Source organism: Acomys minous (assembly GCF_964271855.1).
Source record: "Acomys minous genome assembly, chromosome: 11".
NCBI lineage: Eukaryota > Metazoa > Chordata > Mammalia > Rodentia > Muridae > Acomys > Acomys minous.
In genome coordinates, this window is record NC_140492.1 from 1,450,646 (window position 1) to 1,463,312 (window position 12,667).

A 12,667-nucleotide genomic window follows, 5' to 3' on the forward strand; every position below is an offset into this window, starting at 1 on the left:
TGGAAGTCTGCTCCAGGCATGGCTTATCAGGCATCGCGTCCTCAACTCTCTTTCTGCTTCCATGGATAATGTTTACCAAATCTTATTTTCAAGCTATGAAAATCTCTTTCATAGCTGAATGTAAATGTAAATGTAAATGTAAAATGAGCTGAGTGTCATTCCAAAGAACCTCCTGACTTGTTCTGAGTTCACTTGTATTTTATGGTTACTACTATCTTACGTTTTATTAATATTCTGGATTATATTGTTTTTGAGTGAAAGGTTTTTGTTTTTGTTGTTGTTTTGAGTCAGGGTCTCTCTGTGTAGCCTTGGCTGTCCTGGAACTCACTTTGCAGACCAGGCTCTGGCCTCGAACTCCCAGAGATCTGCCTGCCTCTGCCTCCTTGAATGCTGGGATGACAGGCGTGTGACACTGTGCCTGGCTGAGTGAACGATATTTTTAATGTTCTCCCATCTTCACTCCAGACTCTGTTGAGATTTGAAGAGGAAGAAGATGGGCGGATGGCTTTGGAAGTTAATTTCTCAGCCTTTGGGTAACTCCCTATTCTAAGCAAGGGATTGTGAGGAAGCCAAACGTTAGATTAATGTCTTACGCAACTTTAAATGCTTATTTTGTTGTTCTTTTTGAGAATGTCACGCATGAGTACAGTATTTACATCACTTATTTCCACCCCACCCGCTCCCCACTGCCACTTTGCCTGTGTGCCTCCCGTTATCTCTCAGGTTTCTGCACAGTGACACCGGGTGACAAGACAGTGTAGGCGGGGAAATCTCACAAGGCCCCACCCACCCCAGATCAAGAGCTGTAGACAACTAATGGCTACTGGATGAGGAAGAATCTGCCTTTTCCCCCCAGGAAAGCCCCCAGATAGGACAGCCAATCCCAAGTGGTTAGTCCTACACACACACACACACACACACACACACACACACACACACACACCACACTGGTGAGCAATAACCAGGAAGTTAAGTTTGTGTATATGTACGTGGTTAAAGACTTTGTCTTATTTGTAAAAGAGTACTACCCATCGGGCAGGCCCGCCCCGCATCCGTGAAGCCCCTTAAGGCAGCCGTGCTCTCTTCCACAGTGAAAGTCAGGAGCTTCTACTACAAGGAGGTTTGGGAAATGAGAGCGTGATACTCCGCTTTCCTTCCTCTCGCTCCTCTAAATGATGACAAATTGCCTGGCTGTAAATTTGAAAGTCCCTAAATGGCATTTTTTATCAAAGCCTTTCTCACAAAATGCTTACTGGAAGAGATTTCAGAAGTCTGGGGAGGCTGGGTGGCGGGAGCGAGCTGGGCTGATTATTATGCACCGTGACACGGTGCGTTATGCATGGCTCTTGCTCTTCTGCCTTTTAAACACTTGTTATGGATGATGAAGCTAATTTAAATGGACAAACGGGTGCTCTCCTGCGCATTACCCCTGTGATGTCATATTCTCCCTCCAAGGAGCTTCGAGGCTGCCTCCCTTGGAAGCTTCCCAAACACACACATTTTAGTAAGACACTTTAATAATTAGCCCAGAGATCATTGTCAGTCAGGGGAAACAACGTTTTTATCATAGGTGCTTTGAAAGTGGCGCGTTCCAGGGAAGAAAAGAGCGATGCGATCGTACTCAGGCCGCCGGCCTGCCGGCTTCCCTTTCCCCCCTGGCCTTGGTGTGGGATAAAATACTACAAATGTGGAAGAGTGTGAATAAGGACAAGTGTGGGTGGAGAAGGGGAAGCCAGAGCTGTCAAATTGTTAAGACAAATGGGGCTTAGAGAATCCTAATTAAACCTGAAATTGCTTAGAAACAGGAAGTATGCATTCCTAATTGTTGGTACCAGTTTAAAAAAAAAAGAAGATCTAATTTACTGGGTGTCTTTAAGTAAAGGATAACCCATTATTTGGCTGTCTCGGATTTCAATCTTTAACCCATTGAGGGGGTGAGGAGAGCTTTTTTTTTTTTTTTTTTAAGGCTCTAAATATCACCTGCATCACACACAAAGTCACACTGGATCCTGTAGAGTTCTGTTTTTTTTTAATCTTCTCCTCCTCCTCTGTGGAGTCTGGTTGTGTCCTGGGAAAAGCATTGTTTTCATGCTCAGTAATGCTAGCTGCACGTCCTACGCATGAACACCAGCATCCTTGACGTGAGAAAGAAAACAGATTTGTCCTTTAGACAGTCATGCCGAGTGACTCCAGCCAGTAATGGTGGCTGAGGACATTTTTTTCCTGGGAAGGGGTGGTGGTCTCTGAAGTGGACTGAATGTCTCCCTGCTTTCCTCTGTCATAGAGATGGTCAGTTCCCCCTCTTCCTATGGAGGGACATAGAGGGCTTCCAGCACCCCTCCCCCACTCTCCACTTCTCACAGGGATCAGAACAATGCAGGACTGACCACCGAGCTTCCTTTGAGCCCCTGTCTGAGCGTCACACCACAGCTCCTTCCAACAGCACCACCGTTCCCATTATCTTAAAAACAAAAGTCACAGCGGACGTAGGTACCCTCCCCTTAAATCCAGCTTTCTCTTCTGTGATGATTCCATGGCAGACGGGAGAGAGTGTCAGGATAGCACTATTTCCGGTCATGTTTCTGACTTTGGGGTTCTCGGGAGACCTCAGCCATGCTGCCTCACTGGAGTGACAGAACACACGTGGTCCTGATTTACTGAGACACTCTGGTTGTCTCAGAAAGCAGCTCTGCATTGCAGAAGGTCAAAGGTTGTTCAGGGTCATGGAGGCGACCTAATCATAGCTATTCTGGGAGATCTGGCCATGTATGATGCATGTTTCCTGGTAGATGTGGGTGCTAGCTTTGCCCTGGGGGATGAAGGGACATTACGGTGTACATGGGGCAGGCTCAGTAGCTCCAAGCAGCCTGCCTTGGATGCCTTATCTATGTCTTCCCAGGTTGTGTCTGCATGAAGAAGGGGGCTGCTGGTGAAATGGACAGCTTGGTGTGGGAGAAGATACCTTGGCTATGGTGGTCTGTCCATGAGGTGGCCTTGGCAATGGTGGTCTCTCTGTTATTGTCCATTCTGAGTGAATCACTGAGGAACTAGCCTTTCTTGGTCTATATGCACCGAGGTTGGGTACCTGCAAACCCAAAAATAAATAAAACGGTGAGATCTTGAAAGTGAGATTTGGCGGGGAAGAGCCTCTGCGTTCTCAGCTGCCGCCCCTCTCTTAGCTTTTGGGCACTGCCTAATGCAGACCAGAGCAGTTTAGAAAACTCTACTTGTGGCTCTTGCCGCCTATGTATTTTCATTTATATTTGAACCTCCACTTTCAAATACTGCAATTGCTTCCCAGGCCCCTTTGCTATCAACATTGATATGTAACCAGCAGGTCTTTCCAGCACCGATTGGTGTGGGGCTCCTGCTGTCGTGTTCTCTGGTCTCCTTCTGTGACCGAGGGCACGTTGGTGATGACGGGTGGCCCGGGTGTTTTGATTCCTACTCATGCAGGGTGTGGAGCACATCTGTCACAGGCACTCATAATCAGCTCGGTTGATTGTTCTGTTACACTGCTTTCCCCTGCCACATCTTCTCTGACAACCACTAAAGTCCTCTGCTATCAACCACTCACCTATCTTCCAGGGCCACTGTTCAGGCTGCACCCTGACAGGAAAGGTAGCTCTCTCTCATCCATACCAGTCCACGTCTTTGAAGGAACTTTGGAAAAAAACACTCTTAATATCTAGCAGGGGGAAAATGATATTACTTTTCTCGTGCCATTTCTTTTTTCTGGGGAGATGTCAACCCTCCTCACTATGGGCTTTTCTCCACCACACTGAGAGTTTGGTCTTCCACATGAATTCTTCTTATCGTTTCGATGGCAACATGGTAAGTAAGTCTGTGAGAATTTCAACTTCAGGCTAAACACTGGGAAAGTGCTCTTACAAAAAGAGCCCTGGGAAGTGTACCCAGCTGGGGAGGCTGTGTGGCCCTGTAGTTCTCCTGGGGGAGAATTAGGTCGGTGAGTGCCTTGCCTTGCCCCGCCCCGCCCCACCCTGCCCTGCCCTGCCCTGCCCTGCCCCGCCCCGCCCTGCTGGCTGGCAAACCCGCAGCTGCTCCTCTGCATGCTCCAGTTGCATTTCTCACAGTTGTGCCCTTTTTTGTGTCCTTGCCTCTGCCTGCTGCTTCCTCTTAGGCATTGGTGGCCTCTTGGCTGCTGCGGTGCCTGTGACTGCTGGACATTTTCCAGGGGCTAAAAGAGTCCATGATTGGGCCTGCCTCACCAGCTGTCTAAGTGCCTCTATTGGCTGCAGGTTGAGTTACATGGACTCTCTAGTTGAGTGACCATCCTCTGAGCCAACCAACTTTATCTTCAGCCCTTCAGCAGCATTCCCTTCGAAAGGGTCATCTCAGATGGGATTTAAAGCATTAGAATCCCCTAGAGCCCAGCCCCAGGCTCTCCCTCTGTGAACCAAAAGGAGAACACCATAAAGGATGGGGTGATGGTTGTTCACATAGATCTGAGCACAGCACCAGACATAAAGAGAGTTGGGTGTCATGGTGCCCTGCTATGACTGCAGTGGTAGAGGAACTGTGGTCAGGGGTCAGAGGCCAATAGAATCATGTATCATCTAAGCTGTTGAGCTGAAGGCATGAATGAAAGCCAGACATTTTGTGGGGCTTTGTGAGGTTAGAAGCTAGGCCAGATGGTCCTGGGGGTAGGGGAGAGAGAAACAATGGGGCCTGAATCTAAATTCAGATCTGCTTGATGCCAAAGTCACAGTGCTCTTCTCAGCCTTCTGGCACTCTGGTTCACCAAGCTACCCAATAGACTCATGCTACAGGATAGTATGAGTTCCTATGAGTTCAGGTTTTGGGCATGCCATGCTTTTTTTTTTTTTTCAATGTACCTCTTTTAAAAAGCAACTCAGGTTCCCAGGTTCCCCTGAGGGACTTTTCTCCCTGAAGATGAACACATTGTCCATTGTAAGCATATGTGTACAGTAGAACATAGTGGGTGCTTAGGAGCTTCTGATGGTCCAAGGGTATGGTTTTTTTTTCAGCGTGGAAGCTGTATTGGTTAATGGTGGCCAAACAGGAGATAGGCTAAAATGAAAGCCCTTTCCGTGTCTTCTCTGGCACAAGAGCACCCATGTGGGCCATCAGATATGTCAGAGAACATCCAGCCTCTGCCCCCACAGAGCACTCTACCCCCATTCTGCTGCAGAGACAGTCCTTAGGCCCAAAGTCAGCCAGCAACAGGACGTATCATGCGGCTGTGTTTCTCCCTCAAAGACAGACTGGCTATGACCTTTTATCTAAATGACCCATTGCTCTCTGGCCTGCACCACTGCTCTGTGCCAAGATGCTGGGTTCATGAGCCCCTTGCAAAGATGATTTGATGTCTTGAATATAATGCCCATTTTTTCTCTCACTATCAGAGTTTGACTCAATAAATAATTATTGAATAATGACCATAGTCAAAGACTTGCTACAACTGTAGGAAAATGAGCTTGACAGTTGATAAAGTCTGAGAGGGGATGCAGATAGCACACCACAAGCCTATAGTGTAAGGCAGGTAGCACACCACAAGCCTATAACGTAAAGCAAGAAAGTCTGGTTATGGGCAACCATATCTCAGTGTGTCAGACATTTGTTCATTGCTTAGTTTTATTTTTATAATTTTATGATCTCCATTGAGATAATGATTTTTACAGAATATGATTCACTTGTTTAAGCCAAACAACTCACTAATTCTTTATTTATGCTGTGTGTGTATGCATGTGCATGTGTGTAAACCACCAATTCTTAGCTAGTTTGCAGTGTTGCAAGTCTGTCAGTAAGATCTATTCCTAGAGTCACCCCCCAAAATATCTTGTGTACATTGTCAGTCTCTCCCAATCAATGATCCTAGTACTCAGCCTTTCTCAACTCCTTTCTGATATACAGGCCAGGTCTTTCTGATAATTTCATAGAAGGTTCACATAAGTGTGGTCTGTTGTCCATAGCTGCTCTTATTGGCACAGTATCTTTGAGGCTCACCATGAAGGGAGCATCTGTCTTCACTTCCTTTTACTTGTAAAATAGGATCCCATCACCCAATGTGAGAACTTTTGGTTATTCATTAGGCAGCTGACTGGCATTTGGGTTGTGTCCAATTTTGGCTGCTACGTATAATTTCGCTATGAAAATGTATATATAATTTTTTTTTGGTTTTTCGAGACAGGGTTTCTCTGTGTAGCCTTGGCTGCCCTGGACTCACTTTGTAGACCAGGCTGGCCTCAAACTCACAGAGATCCACCTGCCTCTGCCTCCCGAGTGCCACCACTGCCCGGCAATAGATATAATGTTTTATCTACACATATCCCTTCATTTCTCTTGGGTAAAACCATAAGAGTTGAGATGCTGGGTTGTGTGGTGAACTTATGTGTAGCTTTTAAAGAAATAACAGAAGTATTTCCCCAAATGAGCACACTGCTCTCCATGCCAGCATCAGGGGTGGAGGCCCCAGTCTCTTCACATACTCATGTGTACACATCAATGATGTTATTTTTACAGGTATTTTAGGGAGAATGAAGTCACATAGTGTTTTAAATCTGGAAATTATTTTGGCACCTGCTTATTCCCCCCTTCCCCCCTCCTACCGCCTAGTCATTGAGATGTGGCTGTATGTGCCAGATGGGTTACCCTGGACTTCCTTTTACCCATCCTAAGAAACCAGAGCTGCTGGTGTTGGGGTTCAGGAACAGCCGCACATTGACCACTCAGACACCAGTCTCAGATAGGATGGGAGTTTATTGAACACTGGGCAAAGTCTGGCCACTCAGGGACACAGTCTGGATTCAGGAACCAAGACTGTGACTCCTTTGAGCCATTTTTCAGAGTGAGTTATTAAATGAAAAATACCATAAATACCATAACCCAAGCAGAGAGACCAATTCTATTCCAGGTACATTGCGCCCAGGCAGCTGGACAACACACTTCAGCTGACCTTTAAACTGTTCCAGCTGGGATGGGAGCATGGGGACTTCCCTGTTCCCCCTACGTTTTGCACGAGCGGAACATAGTGGTACATTGTGGCTAACCTCCAACAGAGCATACGTTTATGTTTTACTCAAGCAGTATGTTCAGCAAGCATTGAATTGTAAGTAAGGCTATTTTTTCTTTTTCTTTTTTATTAATTAATTATTCACTTTACATCCCAGGTGTAGCCCTCCTTCCCTCCTCCCCTCTCAGTTCCACCCCCCTCCTATTGCTTGGAAAAGGGGAGGCCCCCTCCCCCACTCACCCTGGTTCTTCAAGTTGCATCAGGACTGAGTTCATCCTCTTCCTTCCTCTGTGGCCTGGAGAGGCCGTCCCACGAGGGGGAAGTGATCAAAAGCAGGCAACAACAGAGTCCACGTCAGGGACAGCCCTCCATCCCCTCATTAGTGGACCCGCATGAAGCCTGGGCTGCCCATCGGCTACGTCTGTGTAGGGGGCCTAGGTCCAGTCCATGCGTGGTCCTTGGTTGGTGCTTCAGACTCCACAGGCCCCTCTGGGCCCTGGTTAGTTGGCTTTGTTGGTCTTCTTAAGAAAATTCTTATGTCAGGCAGGCAGAGCCTAAGAACGAGAACTCAGTTTCACCTTATGATCAGAATAGGCTAAGGACAAAATGGCTTCAGTTATGTTGGGAAAAAAAAAAAGCAGGTGTCAACAGAAAAGCTACAGTTGTGCTAAAAACTAAAGGTCTCCACAGAGGGGCTATCGTTATGTGAAAAGTTAAAGCATGCCTGACTCTGCAGGTGGGGCGTCTCCTGTAATGTGCTTCTTCCTCACAGGGACCCCGGTATGGGCACTCACTATCTAATCCGAGGGCATGGGCTAACCCATCACAGTTGATAGGCTTCCACTAGAAGAGTGGTTGCTCATACAATAAAGTAGATGTTGTTTCCTGAAGCAATTCCTGAAGTGGTTTATCTCTGGGCTCTTTACTGACCCATGGGCGTTGCCGCTTTGGTGGGGGATTCTAGAACCAGTAAAGATGGCAGTTGGCATGATAGTGGTAGACATGACAATAGAGAAAGTGTAGGGCAGGGCGGCGGTGGCGCACGCCTTTAATCCCAGCACTCTGGAGGTGGAGGCAGGTGGGTTGCTGTGAGTTCAAGGCCAGCCTGGTCTACAAAGTGAGTCCAGGACAGCCAGGGCTACACAGAGAAACCCTGTCTCAAACAAAACAAAACAAAACAAAACAAACAAACAAACAAGATAGAGAGGGTGTAGAATTGTCTCTGGGAGGGGGCCAGACCTGGGATGAAGACTCAGTATCCCAGAGGGGTGGGTTATTCCAGAGGGCAGAGATTAGCAGTGGGCCTAGATGCCTACATGCCTTAGGTGTGGGTGCTGTGGAGAGGAATCCAGTCCCCTGAACAACCCTGGAGTGTCAAGCCTTTGGGAAAGGAAAGTGTGTTTATGGTTGTATGCGTTATAGCTATATCAGGTATGATTGATGATTGCCTCATTATTGTATTTGCTTGAGATTATGCATGGCTTAAGAAGAGATGGAAAAAAAAAGACAAAAGTACTGTGGTATTAAGTTGGCAAGGGAATGGGCCCTCGAAGGTTAATCTTAAGAGATCCTTGGGTGATCTGTGGAACACACCCATGCCATTTTCCAAGGCCATTAGATCACAAATGTTCTTTCACGGCCAGCCGTCATACTAATGGGCAGTTGTACATTGGAGTCTATCTGTGGGGTGTATAATGACTTGGTCATTTCCTGTCTTCTCAGCTGTCATGGGCTGAAGGACTCTGAGCTCACACTCTTGCAGATATGACAGGCTGAAACCATGAGCCAAACCAGATCGTGTCCCCCCAAGGTGCTTCCAGCATTCGGCTACAGTAACATTAACCTGCTTAACTCAATAGGTTTCTGCATATTCTAGCACCTTTATGATTTTATAGTAGAATTTTAGTAATTTTTTAAACCTAACCAAACCACTCTGAGGCTTAATACAAACACATTGGCCTCTACAGACAATGAGACCAGAGGAGAGAAGGGAAGGGGAGGGCAGGGGAGGGGAGTACCGGTGGCTGAAGAGCAGATGACACCTTGAGTATTGTGGCATGGTCCTTCCCTACGTAATCATGTGTTGTATATTCTATAACGGAACCGAGTCACCTCCCTTGACTGCCTTTGTCACCTTTTCCTGGGTATTGTCTAAGGCTTGTGGTAGGTGACATGGGGCGCTGCCTACTGAGCTCATGTAGCAGGGTAGGGTCCTAACCTTGCTGCTGTCTCTTTGGAGATGAGAGCAGATGAGACTCAGAGGCTTCGTTCCCCCTTGTAAAGCAAAGCCAGTGATCACATCTGCATCTGCCATATGGCAGACGTTTTGTAATCGCTCTTAAAACAGGTGAGTTCTCAGCCGTGCAGCACCTTTGGAAGGCTTGGGGAGGACAAAGAGGCTTAAGACTGAGAATTCTTCTAGAAGTTTTCTAGAAACTGAGTTCGCTTACCTTTAATGCAGTTTTCCCAAAGACATAATGGTTTCATGTCAATCTAAGAATACCAGCAATAGTAAACACATAAATAAATAATAAACACACAACCAACCAACCAACCAACCAATCAAACTGCTAGTTCAACAAGATCCCTGTCGCCTGTGCCTCACTGGGTGTTTGTTGTTGGGTGTGATCAACAGGATGACGTGACCATGTTCTAAACTCAGAGCTCACGAGTGGAGATGAGGAGAGTCTGCAGACGTGTCCAGTCCAGATGCTTGAGAAAGGAAGATTACTCTAGGCTATTCATTAAGCTGGATCTGATCAGTCACGAAGATCCTTAAGAGAGGAAGGCCACCGTCCAGAAGGACAGAGAGAGTGTCACGGTGGCGTAGGAGTTTGAGATGATGTAAAGGAATGAGTCACAAGGCAAGGAGCGCAGGGAGCCTTAGATGCTGGAGACAGTACGGTGAGCCAGACGGTGGGCTTCTGACCTGCAGACCCAGGAGACAATGAATGTGGGTTGTTTCAAGAATAATGAAAACCGTTACAGCCTCAAAGAGAGACCGACACTGTAGTATAACTGACTTTCAGGTAGTTTTCTTGTATTTCTGGTCAGTTACCCAGATGGATGTGTGTTTTTGTCTCCCTTCTCAGAGAGAGAAATGGAAGGGACGGCTTGACTATGTGTTAGCTCCCACCTCCGATGAGTGACAGTTACAGCCTCAAAGCCAATGAGGAGAGATGGCCTAGTGCAAAGCCCCAGAAATCTAGATTCTTTTAAAAAGTTGATTCCCTAAAACTGAAGGGAAACACTGATGTTCTAAACAGAATGTCTAGAATTTTTTTAAAAAATGAATTTTTGTTTTAATCCAAGATTTCTCCTTACACATGCATTTTAATGTCTTTTGCCTGCAAGCATGGCTTCTGAGCCAAGGAGATTTGTGAGGTAAGGCCAATAGGCTTGTTCTTGGACATAAAATATCTCACAGGCTTATCCTGTTTTTTGTTTTTTATAGGATTGAGGATCAAATTTTCCTTTATTTAAACCAAGTTCTTTTTTTTCCTGTGCACTATTTATTTATTTTTTTCTCCTTTATTAATTTATTCTTGTTACATCTCAATGGTTATCCCATCCCTTGTATCCTCCCATTCTTCCCTCCCTCCCATTTTCCCCTTATTTCCCTCCCCTATGACTGTTCCTGAGGGGGATTACCTCCCCCTGTATATGTTCATAGGGTATCAAGTCTCTTCTTGGTAACCTGCTGTCCTTCCTCTGAGTGCCACCAGGTCTCCCCCTCCAGGGGACATGGTCAAAGGTGAGGCACCAGAGTATGTGAGAAAGTAATATCCCACTCTCCACTCTACTGTGGAGAGTGTTCTGTCCATTGGCTAGATCTGGGTAGGGGTTTAAGGTTTACCGCCTGTATTGTCCTTGGCTGGTGCCTTAGTTTGAGGGGGACCCCTGAGCTGAAATCTGCCTATCATAATGTTCTACTTGTAGGCTTCTAGGACCCTCTGGATCCTTCTATTTTGCCATTCTCCCATGCTTCTCTCATCTAGAGTCCCACTAGAATGTCCTCCCCTCTGTCTCAGTTTCCTGGTAAGTGAAGGCTTTCGTGGGACATGCCCCTTGGGCTAATATGCAGATATAAGTGATTATATACCATTTGAGTCTTTCTGCTTCTGGGTTAACTCACTCATTATGATCATTTCTAGCTCAATCCATTTATCCACAAATTTCGGGAATTCCTTGTTTTTAATAGCTGAATAGTATTCCATAGTGTATATGTACCACAGTTTCTTTATCCATTCTTCTATTGAGGGACACTTAGGCTGTTTCCATGTTCTGGCTATTATGAATAAGGCTGCTATGAACATGGTTGAGCAAATTTTCCTGTTGTGTGCTGGAGCATCTTCTGGATATATTCCAAGGAGTGGAATAGCTGGGTCTTGAGGAAGCCCTATTCCCAGTTTTCTGAGATAGCACCAGATAGATTTCCAAAGTGGTTGTACTAGTTTGCATTCCCACCAGCAATGAAGGAGTGTTCCTCTCTCCCCACATCCTCGCCAGCATGTGTAAACCAAATTCTTAAATTTTAGATGTTTTAGTGCTAAATCTGTTTGGGGGCATTATTTTTCTGAATAAAAAAAAAACCCAGTACATTCTGAATATTTGAAGCTTGTAAACTATTTGATTGTGAACCTAGCCTTTAATGGCTGAGCCATCTCTCCAGCCCAATTATTTTAAACATAAAGCCAAAAATAAAAGAGAAATTGGAAGAAAACACATGTAGATTTTAACATATTAGACTGTCAAAAAAAGATTTTTTTTTGGTCAGATATTTAAAATTAGTGCTTCCTTAATTCACATTTTCCTTCAGTTTTTATTACAAGACTTGGGATTCTGGCTTAGGGAACCTTTGGCTTCTGAAGGATCTGCTGTCTTTACCAAGGTCATAGGCTTGACCTCCACACTCAGTTTACAGTGGCATTGGGGACTGAGCCCACATCTCTCCGTGAGCTCAGCTGCAGCTCTCGCCCCTTCTTCCCTTGTTTGTTTTCTTGTTTCTGCTTCAGGAGCTTTTTTTCCACCTTAGCACAGTTCCTCTATGATAGAATTCTAATGGTGTTGCTGTTAGTTTAATGGTATGGCCTAGTAAATGTTTACTAGTAAGCCAGAGTCATTAAGGTGGCGTTTTTCTAACCCGCTGTCAATCAATACAAGACACAGACAGGTGTGGCATCTTGAAATAGCCTTGCTTCACCTGTGGCAGGGCAGATATGAATCTCCTAAACCACTTCCATATCTCTCAGCCTCCATCCCATGCCTCATGCTTCTAATAATTTCTGTGGAGCTGCCTCCCATCCATAATCCCAAACCACTTGCTAAGGCTGTTCATCTGGGCAATTTCTTTCACGTGGAGCTTCAGAGGCCTGCGTGGATGGTTCCTAACTCATGGCGATCTTCCTCCAGTACCTGTCCACTTCTTCCCAAGATCCTCTCTGTCCCACAAGCCCTCACACTTCTGCTCTGCCCTTTCCTTCTGCCCTGCCCAGGTATTCGCTTTTCAATCAGCCAATCAGGAATAATTTCTAGGTGAGGTTAAGCAATAATATTTGGGGTGTGTGACAATTTGCTCATAAACAGTAAGAATCTCGGGGGTGGGGGTGGTGAGGGGACAAGCAATTAACAAATACAGACCATACTCCAACATAATGGCAAAATTCTTTTCTA

At 45.9% G+C, this 12,667-nt stretch overlaps 1 protein-coding gene and 1 long non-coding RNA gene across 4 annotated transcripts in view; one reads left to right on the top strand and one right to left on the bottom strand.

Annotated features, from left to right (window-relative positions):
* Positions 1-12,667, top strand: part of DSCAM (DS cell adhesion molecule) — a 580,894-nt gene that overhangs the window by 22,152 nt on the left and 546,075 nt on the right. The gene's annotated exons all lie outside the window — the stretch shown is intronic.
* On the bottom strand, positions 1,415-8,001 carry LOC311608387. The gene is made up of 4 exons (XR_014782946.1): positions 7,789-8,001; positions 7,235-7,548; positions 2,963-3,085; positions 1,415-2,135 (listed from the first exon to the last, which is right to left on the bottom strand). It is a non-coding gene; the product is annotated as an uncharacterized lncRNA (long non-coding RNA).